Consider the following 12,240-nt stretch of genomic DNA (forward strand, 5'->3'; position numbering starts at 1 on the left):
CTATATTAAGCTCATATTGACATCTCTGCCTCTAATGCAGTACTGCATAGTTCATTCTAGTCTCTCCCCTTTGCTTATCTGTTACTTTCCTCTCCAACAGTCCTGGGTCTTACCACTGGCCATATCCATTCACTTATTTGTTCATTCCTAGTAAAATGTACAGTGGTTTCAGAATTGTTAACCTATACCCCAGTGAGAAACAAGTTTACCACTTAGAGTATAATTCTTATGTACAATTCCTTTTGTCTTCAGTCTTACAATTTCCACTCTTTTCCAGAATTACTTAGGTCAGTATTCCCCCCGCCCCCAACCTTTTTAGTGGAGGTATGGCATACACCTACAACGCAGTTAGATTATTTTGTCTCCATCTGTATTTCATCCTGAGATCCCTCAACTTCTAGGTTGATTTTTATTTTCAATGAAAAGTTATGGATGCATATTATAAGCACTAAAGCCACCATTAAGATAATAATTCTTAACTTAGGTAATAATCTAATAGAGTTGATAAAATGGAATGCTTAAAAATATCCTACTGTCTAGAGAGAGATCAGAGAAAGAGCAAGTGGGAGGACAAATGCAGGAGAAAAAAAAATTAAATAAATAGCAAGATGATAGATTTAAACCCAATCATATCAATAATTACATTCAATGTAGATGGACACTACGCTTCAATCAAAAGGAAAATAATTTACTGAGTTGGTAAAAAAGCAAGACCTAATTCTATTGTTTCTCAAACAGACATTAAACATAAAGAAAAGAACAAGTTAAAATTAAAGGGATGGAAAAAGATCTATCATACAAACTGTATACAGAAGAAAGATGTTCTGTCTGTATTAATATCAGATAAGTTAGACTCCAAGCCAAAGAATATTATAAGAAAGAAAGAGGGACATTTAATAATGATTAATGGGGCAATTCATCAGGAAGACACAATAATCCTAAATATGTATGACTTAATAACAGAGTTTCAAAATTCATGAAGAAATGCTGACAGAATAAAAGTGAGAGAAATGGAGAAATCTACAACCATAGCTAAAGATTTTTAACAGTCCCTTCTCAATAGTTGATAAAAATAGTAGACAAAAAAATCAGAAAGGATATAAACAACACTCTCAGTTTGGATCTCCCAAAGCAAACCCTGAGCAAGAGTTTGGGGTGCAAGACAGCATTTCGAAGAAGAAGGAAACAGAATTGAGTAAGAATAGAAGTCAAACTGTGACACAGGTCTGACAAATTCTCAGGCTAACCCAGTGAGGAGCTCTGGAGAAAGTACTTCTTGTCAGAGTTTCCCACATCAGGCTGAACCAGCAGTGCTTTTATACCCACACCTCTCTTAGTTACTGCTTGTGAGCTTTCCCAGGAAAAGATGTGACCTCTGGTGAGGCAACTCTTGCAGCTGAGACAGAACTGAAGGAGCTGAAATCTAATTATTCTCTGTTGATTGCATTCCCAGCAAGTTCTTCCTCAATAGGGGACCTGGACAGCCCATTTCCATGTCTACCACAAACACCACGAGCAAACTTGACCTAATTAGTAATTACAGAATGTCACACCTATCACTAGCAGAAAAAAATATTCAACTGCCCATAAAAAATACAAAACAATTGGGCTTCCCTGGTGGCACAGTGGTTGAGAGTCCGCCTGCCAATGCAGGGGATATGGGTTCGTGCCCCGGTCCGGGAAGATCCCACATGCCGTGGAGCGGCTGGGCCCGTGAGCCATGACCGCTGAGCCTGTGCGTCTGGAGCCTGTGCTCCACAACGGGAGAGGCCACAACAGTGATAGGCCCGCGTATTGCAAAAAAAAAAAAAAAAAAAAAAAATACAAAACAAGTAGAAAGATGATAGACCATATGGTGTATCATAAAATGTCTCAATAAACTTCAAAAGTTTAAAATCTTATAAAATATATTCTGATTATATCTAAATTAAATTATGTTAAGAACAAAAAGATATCTATAAAATATGCCAATACTTGGAAATTAACTAAAACACTTCTAAATCATCATGGGTCCAAGAAAATTATGTAACAAAAGCTCAAAAATATATAAGATTGAACAGTAATGAAAATAGAGCATACTTATGGAACACAGCTAACACAGTGCATAGTGGGAAATTTATACTTTAATTGCTTATATTCGAAAAGAAGAAAGGCTTTTAATGTCATTAATTTAAATTGATAATTAGGAAATGCTAAAGAAGAAGAGCAAGAAATAAAAAACAGCAAATATAAAGAAAGTAATAAAATAGGAGTATAAATCAATGAAATAAAAAATGAAAAAATACTCATTCATTGAAAAAAATTATAGACTTGATAAACATCAAACAGATATAATTAAGAAAAAAGGGAAAATATAAATGATCAGTATCACAAATAAAAATAAATATTATTAAAATATTACTGGATCAAAGGGAAATAGACAAATAAATACTATTAATTTCTTTATGACAATACATTAAAAGGAGAAACAGCTAGAAGAATATTAAGACTTAAATCCCTGGGAAGCCAAAAGTATCTTGGAGAGAACTGAACTTTGTGGTTAAGGGACTCAAACAATTTAATTTATATATTAAATGACAAGGTCACCTCAGCTGCCATGTAGATGATACTGATATAGATATATTTTATAGACTGCAGGTCAGACTCCAAAGGTAGTTTTATGTTTGAATTTTTTAACTTAATTAAGCAGGAGCATTTTCTCATCCTAAAACTTCTGAAAACATGAATTTTTAGTGCTGCATAATACTGCCTCCTGTGGAACTCCTGTGGATGTTACAAAATTCAATCAACCATTCTATTGTTGGTTATTTTGTTTGTTTCCGTGCTTTTGCAATTATAGATTGCTTTTATAACAAATCAAATTCATTTCCTCTGAGTAGATTTCTACATGTGAATCCTGAGTAAAAAGTGAGATTATATTTCAGGTTATTATAACTAGTCCGAATTGCTCTTAAAAGTACTTATATCAACTTAAGCTTTATTAGCATAGTACACAAGTAATCTATGCTATACACTTTGCTAATACCACATATTCTCCTTTAAGAAATCATCTATAACAATTATAGAGGATAACAATAATATTTTTGCTTGTTTTGGCATTTATTAATTATAGGAATTCATAATTGCACATTGCCATTATATTTCTTGTTTTGTTAATAGTCTGCATGAATCAGATGGTCTTGATTGTATATGAGCCAAAGAATCAAGATGTTCATATATTCAGAACTCTCTGTTCAATACCTTACTATAAAAGCAGCAATATTCATTAATATTAGTAAATCAAAGACATCAAGTATGGTTGTGCTATATCAATGGTCAATGGAGTTATCTACATTATTTTTGTTAAGGTTCTTAGTTAAGGAGGTACTTCTAGAATCTTAAAAACTACAGTAAGTACAAAGTTGATATTGCGCTCAATTTAAATCTGCCTTGTAAACATGCCTTAGAGACGTAGTTTTCATGGAGAAGCTTCCATTTCTTATCACAAGGTAGAAAAACAAAACTCTTGGTGGGATGGAATTAAGTCACATTTCCAGAATTCTAGACTGGCCAGACCAGCTGGAATACAGAAAACAGTTAAAACAACCCCTAAGTAATTATCTGAGGCACATCCAAATTAACTTCACACTTTAATTTACAGCTCTCTGTCACTGGTACTATTATATTAGTATTCTCCCATTTCTCAGAGCCCAGATATGTCAGTTATGAAAAATCCTTTGGTTCATAAGAGAAGGTAAGACTATTCCAGCAGCTTTGGTGGCTAAAGAGGAAACAATGACTACTTATGTTTTGCAACTCTGGTGAATATTACATGAGGTACAACTGAAACCAAATGCCATAAGGCTGTAAGAAAAATGTCTCAAAGCATTTTACAATGTCAAATCAAACTATGAAGCATACCTTCCCAGATTGTTGGCATCGCAATATCACAATAGCATAGGGAAATTCCAGTCTTTTCATCCCTTCTAAATCCCAGGACTTGGTTAAGCTTTACTATTATTATCAAAGATTAACTCATATTGGGTCTGGACCAAGATTATAGAAAGGCAATACAGCTCTTGATCATTGGTTATATTAATATTTGGTCAACAGTCCCAAAACGCTTCCTATTACCAATTGAAAAGGTTGATTCAATTTCTTAAAGTAACAAGGAAAAATGGAAGGTAAAGTGTACAGTAGGATACAAATAATACCCTCTGACTTTTCAGTGTTATTTAATTGCCAAAGGAGGGCTTATTTGCCAAAAGTCACATAATTTTGAGGAATACGAAAGAAAATAAGCCTTATGGCCCAAACTTCTCCTCCTAACCACTTTGGGGCATATTCCATGAGCTGCATGATTCTTTTGGTTTGAGGATAATGATGTAAAATGGTGCCAATTCAGGTGAGGTTCTTGAATATAAATGTATTAAATACATTGGTGGCAATGGCCAGCAAGCTCCAGTGCTGGACGCCCCATGGCAAACAACTAGTAAGACAGGAACACAAACCCACTCATTAGCAGAGAGCTTGCATAAAATCATATTAAGTCCACAGACACCACAAAACACACCACCAGACGTAGCCCTGCCCACCGGAGAGACAAAAGCCAGCCCTATTCACTAGAACACAGGCATCAGTCATCTCCACCAGGAAGGTGACACAAGCCACTGAACTAACCTCACCCACTGGGGGCAGACACCAAAAACAATGGGAACTATGAACCTACAGCCTGTGAAAAGGAGGCCCCAAACACAGTAAATTAAACAAAATGAGAAGACAGAGAAATATGCAGCAGCATATGAAGGAGCAAGGTAAAAACCCACCAGACAAAACAAATGAAGAGGAAATAGGCAGTCTACTTGAAAAAGAATTCAGAGTAATGATAGTAAATATGATCCCAAATCTTGGAAATAGAACGGAGAAAATACAAGAAACGTTTAACAAGGACCCAGAACTAAAGAGCAAACAAACAATGATGAACAACACAATAAATGAAATTAAAAATTCTCTAGAAGGAATCAACAGCAGAATAACTGAGACAGAAGGACAGATAAGTGACCTGGAAGATAAAATAGTGGAAATAATTACTGCAGAGCAGAATAAAGAAAAAAGATGAAAAGAACTGAGGACAGTCTCAGAGACTTCTGGGACAACATTAAATGCACCAAAATTCGAATTATAGGGGTTCCAGAAGAAGAAGAGAAAAAGAGAGGGACTGAGAAAATATTTGAAGAGATTATAGTTGAAAACTTCCCTAATATGGGTAAGGAAATAATCAAGTCCAGGAAGCTAAGAGGGTCTCATACAGGATAAATCCAAGGAATAACATGCCAACACATATTAATCAAACTATCAAAAATTAAATACAAAGAAAAATATTAAAAGCAGCAAGAAAAAAGCAACAAATTATATACAAGGGAATCCCCATAAGGTTAAGAACTCATCTTTCAGCAGAAACTCTACAAGCCAGAAGGGAATGACAGGACATATTTAAAGTGATGAAAGTGAAAAACCTACAACTAAGATTACTATACCCAGAAAGGATCTCATTCAGATTCGATGGAGAAATTAAAACCTTTACAGACAAGCAAAAGTTAAGAGAATTCACAAACCAGCTTTAAAAAAAATGCTAAAGGAACTTCTCTAGGCAGGAAACACAATAGAAGGAAAATACCTACAGACACAAACCCAAAACAATTAAGAAAATGGTAATAGGAACATACATATTGACAATTACCTTAAATGTAAATGGAGTAAATGCTCCAACCAAAAGACATAGACTGGCTGAATGGATACATAAACAAGACCCGTACATATGTGGTCTACAAGAGACCCACTTCAGACCTAGGGACACATACAGACTGAAAGTGAGGGGATGGAAAAAGATATTCCATGCAAATGGAAATCAAAAGAAAGCTGGAGTAGCAATTCTCACATCACAAAAAATAGACTTTAAAATAAAGACTATTACAAGAGACAAAGAAGGACATTACATAATGATCAAAGGATCAATCCAAGAAGAAGATATAACAATTATAAATATATATGCACCCTACACAGGAGCACCTCAATACATAAGGCAAATGCTAACAGCCTTACAAAGGGAAATCAACAGTAACACAATAATAGTAGGGGACTTTAACACTCCACTTTCACCAAAGGACATATCATCCAAAATGAAAATAAATATGGAAACACAAGCTTCAAATGAAACATTCAACAAGATGGACTTAATTGATATTTATAGGATATTCCATCCAAAAACAACAGAATACACTTTCTTCTCAAGTGCTCATGGAACGTTCTCCAGGAGAGATCATATCATGGGTCACAAATCAAGCCATGGTAAATTTAAGAAAATTGAAATCGTATCAACTATTTGTTCCAACCACAATACTATGAGACTAGATATGAATTATAGGAAAAAACTGTAAAAAATACAAATACATGGAGGCTAAACAATGCACTACTAAATAACTAAGAGATCACTGAACAAATCAAAGACAAAATAAAAAATGCCTGGAAACAAATGACAATGAAAACATGATGACCCAAAACCTATGGGATGCAGCAAAAGCAGTTCTAAGAGGGAAGTTTATAGCAATATAATCCTACCTCAAAAATAAGAAACATCTCAAATAAACAACCTAACCTTACACCTAAGGCAATTAGAGAGAGAAGAACAACAACAAAAAAAAACAAAGTTAGCAGAAGGAAAGAAATCATAAAGATCAAATCAGATAGAAATGAAAAAGAAATGAAGGAAACAATAACAAAGATCAATAAACCTAAAAGCTGGTTCTTTGAGAAGATAAACAAAATTGACAATCCACTAGCCAGACTCATCAGGAAAAAAAGAGAGAAGACTCAAATCAATAGAATTAGAAATGAAAAAGAAGTGACAACTGACACTGCAGAAATACAAAGGATCTTGAGAAATTAGTACAAGCAACTATATGCCAATAAAATGGACAACCTAGAAGAAACGGACAAATTCTTAGAAAAGCACAACCTTCTGAGACTGAACCAAGAAGAAACAGAAAATTTAAACAGACCAATCACAAGCACTGAAATTGAAAGTGTAATTAAAAATCTTCCAACAAACAAAAGTCCAGGACCAGACGGCTTCACAAGGGAATTCTATCAAACAATTAGAGAAGAGCTAACACTTATCCTTCTCAAACCCTTCCAAAAAATAGCAGAGGGAGGAACACCCCCAAACTCATCCTACGAAGCCATCATCACCCTGATACCAAAACTAGACAAAGATATCACAAAAAAAGAAAACTAGAGGCCAATATCACTGATGAATGTAGATGCAAAAATCCTCAACAAAATACTAGCCAACAGAATCCAACACCACATTAAAAGGATCATACACCATGATCAAGTGGGGTTTATGCCAGGAATGCAAGGATTCTTCAATATACACTAATTAATCAATGTGATACAACAAATTAACAATGAAGGATAAAAACCATATGATAATCTCAACAGATGCAGTAAAAGCTTTTGACAAAATTCAACACCAATTTATGATAAAAACTCTCCAGAAAGTAGTCATAGAGGGAACTTACCTCAACATAATAAAGCCCGTATATGACAAACCCACAGCCAATATCGTTCTCAATGGTGAAAAACTGAAACTATTTCCTCTAAGATCAGGAACAAGACAAGGTTGCCCACCCTCACCACTATTATTCAACATAGTTTTGGAAGTTTTAGCCATGACAATCAGAGGAGAAAAAGAAATAGAAGGAATCCAAATCAGAAAAGAAGTAAAACCTCACAGTTTGCAGATGACATGATACAATAAACAGAGAATCCTAAAGATGCTACCAGAAAACTACTAGAGATAATCAATGAATTTGGTTAAGTAGCAGGATACAAAATTAATACACAGAAATCTCTTCCACTCCTATATACTAACAACAAAAAATCTGAAAGAGAAATTGAGGGAACACTCCCAGTTACCACTGCAACAAAAAGAATAAAGTACCTACGGATAGACCTACCTAAGGAGAAAAAAACCTGCATGCAGAAAACTATCAGACACTGATGAAAGAAATTAAAGATGATACAAACAGATGGAGACTTATACCATGTTCTTAGATTGGAAGAATCAACATTGTGAAAATGACTCTACTACCCAAAGCAATCTACAGATTCAATGCAATCCCTATCGAAATACCAATGGCACTTTTCACAGAAGTAGAACAACAAATTTCACAGTTTGTATGGAGACACAAAAGACTCCAAACACCCAAAGCAATCTTGAGAAAGAAAAACGGAGCTGGAGGAATCAGGCTCCCAGACTTCAGACTATACTACAAAGCTATAGTAATCAAGACAGTATGGTACTGGCACAAAAACAGAAATATAGATCAATGGAACAGAATAGAAAGCCCAGAGATAAACCCATGCACATATGGTCACCTTATCTTTGATAAAGGAGTCAAGAATATACAATGGAATCAAGACAGCCTCTTCAATAAGTGGTGCTGGGATAACTGGACAGCTACATGTAAAAGAATGAAATCAGAACACTTCCTAACCCCATCACAAAAATAAACACAAAAATAAACTCAAAATGGATTAAAGACCTAAAAGTAAGGCCAGACACTATTAAACTTTTAGAGGAAACCATAGGCAGAACACTCTATGACATAAATCACAGCAAGATCCTTTTTGACCCACCTCGTAGAGGAATGGAAATAAAAACAAAAATAAACAGATGGGACCTAATGAAACTTAAAAGCTTTTGCACAGCAAAGGAAACCATAAGCAAGATGAAAAGACAACCCTCAGAATGGGAGAAAATATTTTCAAAAGAAGCAACTGATGCTTCACATATGCTCCACAATTTATAAGCAGCTCATGCAGCTCAATATCAAAAAGACAAACAACCCAATCCAAAAATGGGCAGAAGACCTAAGTCGACATTTCTTCAAAGAAGATACACAGATTACCAACAAACACATGAAAGGATGCTCAACATCATTAATCATTAGAGAAATGCAAATCAAAACTACAATGAGATATCACCTCACACCGGTCAGAATGGCCATCATCAAAAAATCTACAAAATAAATGCTGGAGAGGCTGTGGAGAAAAGGGAGCCCTCTTGCACTGTTGGTGGGAATATAAATTGACATAGCCACTATGGAGAATAGTATGGAGGTTCCTTAAAATAACTAAAAATAGAACCACAAATGCCACTACTGGCCATATACCCTGAGAAAACCATAATTCCAAAAGAGTCATGTACCACAATGTTCACTGCAGCACTATTTACAATAGCCAGGACATGGAAGCAACCTAAGTGTCCATCGACAGATGAATGGATAAAGAAGATGTGGCACATATATACAATGGAATATTACTCCACCATAAAATGAAACAAAACTGATTTATTTGTAGTGAGGTGGATGGACCTAGAGTCTGTCATATGGAGTGAAGTATGTCAGAAAGAGAAAAACAAATACCGTATGCTAACACATATATATGGAATCCAAAAAGAAAAAAAAATGGTTCTGATGAACCTAGGGGCAGGACAGGAATAAAGATGGAGATGTAGAGAATGGACTTGAGGACACAGGGAGGGGGAAGGGTAATTTGGGACGAAGTGAGAGTGTAGCATTGACATATATACACTAGCAAATGTAAAATAGATAGCTAGCGGGAAGCAGCTGCATAGCACAAGGAGAACAGCTCAGTGCTTTGTGATCATCTAGAGGGGTGAGATAGGGAGCACTGGAGCAAGACGCAAGAGGGAGTAGATATGGGAATATATGTATAAATATAGCTGATTCACTTTGTTATACAGCAGAAACTAACACAACTTTGTAAAGCAACTATATTCCAATAAAGTTGTTAAAAAAATACACTGGTGGCACATTGCTAATGGTCAAATGAAGCCAGATAAAACAAACATTAGAAATTTACTACAGCATTACTAATGGCTTATAAGTAATGTCTTCTATATCCCATCATTTTATATTTGTGGAAAAAAATGTGATGATCACCTTTTTCATGCCTTATGGCATTGAATTACTGAGGTGGCAGCACCTTACCCAAGGACATTCAGTAACACACACTTTTCCTATAATAAGCTATTATAGATAGAAAAAAATTCTACTCATTAATCAGTCATAATCTCATTGGAGCAAGGTGTCATGGGAAGCCCTTCCACTGCCCCTGCTTCCCTAATAAGATATGCTTATAAAGGAAATGTAAAATTATGCAACTTGAAAGGGATATGCCATATAATGAGAAACAATGCATAGGGCTTCTAATTACAAAATCATGAATGTATGTATCACTATTTTTTTAAAGAATTCAGAAAGCAACACGTGTTTTCTCCTTCATTCTCACAGTTTAGTTGGGGTTAAGGATTTAGAGAGATTATTTATACAGCCCCTGAAAACATCATCCATGGGAGACAGTATAGGATGCTCTACTTTAAAAAGGCAAGCAGGTTATATGTATCCAAGACTTGCTGTCAGTGAAATGAAATGCCCTATGTTATTTTTGCCCTCCCTTCAATTAGGTGAGCAAAGAGTTTATAGAGCATACTGATTAAACTGTTTTCCATCTTCTTCTCTGGGTTTTCTGTAGGTAGCAAAGTGCCTACAGAATCTATATGCTGAAACTTAAAATGTTGAAGTTGATAGCTGAAGGAGAGTTAGTTTTTTCCAATAGTGCAGACTAATTCAGTTTTGGATTTTCACTGCCAGAATCTCTTTAATGCCTCTCTGTATTTATGCAGTTAGTGTAAGCTTTTAAAAACATTGCTACATATAGATTCTAAGTCATTTTTAATTTGGATTTGTCCACCATTAGATTATAAGCAAATCAAAAGGAGAGGGAACATTTTTTATTCGTTGGTATCATAATGTAAAATCTCTCATATTTTAATGACAAAATGAGATAAAGTACTAATTAAATCTTCTTTTTAGGTCATTATACCTCAGGTCTCACACATACACATACACACACACACACACACACACATTTTCTATGTAGAGAACATATGTTGTTTAAGAAAAAGTAAGAATGATCTCTTCAGATAGTAAAATAAAAATTAGGTTTTTATGGCTATTGATAATTTATTATGGACAAAGAAGAATGCATGTACCGATTTACATGAACTATATTTCTAAGGGAAGAAAAACTGTAAGGGGAATATGTAAATGTAAAAGAAAAGATAAAAGTTATTTGAGAAAGATTTTCAAGACAAGGTCTTACCCAGAAAAGAAATACAGTTGTATTTTTTCCTTCATTTTAGAGTTAACAGCAGTTACTTTTCTTAATCTGTTCAATCCAGTTTAACAAATATATATTGAGTAACTTCTTTGTGTCAGACATTTCATTAATTAGACACTGGAAATAGGGAAACAAACAAAATACAGAGCTGCTCTCTAGCTGCTCACAGCCTAGCTCAAAAACAAATTTGAATACTGGGGTAATATACCTTTAACATCAAGTTACCAACTTTTACTCTTTTGTACTGTTTATTAAATATTTGATTTTAAAGAGCATTTTTAGATTCACAGCAGAATTGAGAGGAAGGTACAGAGATTTTCTATAAACTCCCCACCCTGACACATGTACAGCCTCCCCCATTATTAACATCCTCCACCAGAGTGATCCATTTGCTACAACTGATGAATCTACACTGGCACATAATAACTACCTGAAGTTCACACTTTACATTAGGGTTCTCTCTCCGTGATGTACATTTTATGGATTTGGACAAATGTACGATGACATATCATATACAGTATTTTCACTGACCTAAAAATCCCCTGTGCTCTCTCAATCTCCTCACCCCCCTCAGCCTCTGGCAACTGCTGATCTTTTTACTGTCTCTATAGCTTTGCCTTTTCTTGAATGCCATATAGTTGGAATTATACAGTATGTAGCCTTTTCAGACTGGCTTCTTTCACTTGGTATTTAATTTTCCTCCATATCATTTCCTGGCTTGATAGCTCATTTCTTCTTAGCACTGATTAGTATTCCACTGTGTGAATGGACCACAGGTTATTTATCCATTCACCTATTGAAAGACACATTGGTTGCTTACAAGTTATGGCAATTATGAATAAAGCTGCTGTAAACATAGGAGTGCAGGGTTTTGTGTGGACGTACATTTTAAAATTCTTTGGGTAAGTACCAAGGAGTACAATCTCTGGATTCCATATTTATTTCTTGTCTCAAATGTTCATGTAAGTAAATTTCAGAAATCTGAATTTAGGA

This window comes from Globicephala melas, chromosome 4, assembly GCF_963455315.2.
Source record: "Globicephala melas chromosome 4, mGloMel1.2, whole genome shotgun sequence".
Classification (NCBI taxonomy): Eukaryota; Metazoa; Chordata; class Mammalia; order Artiodactyla; family Delphinidae; genus Globicephala; species Globicephala melas.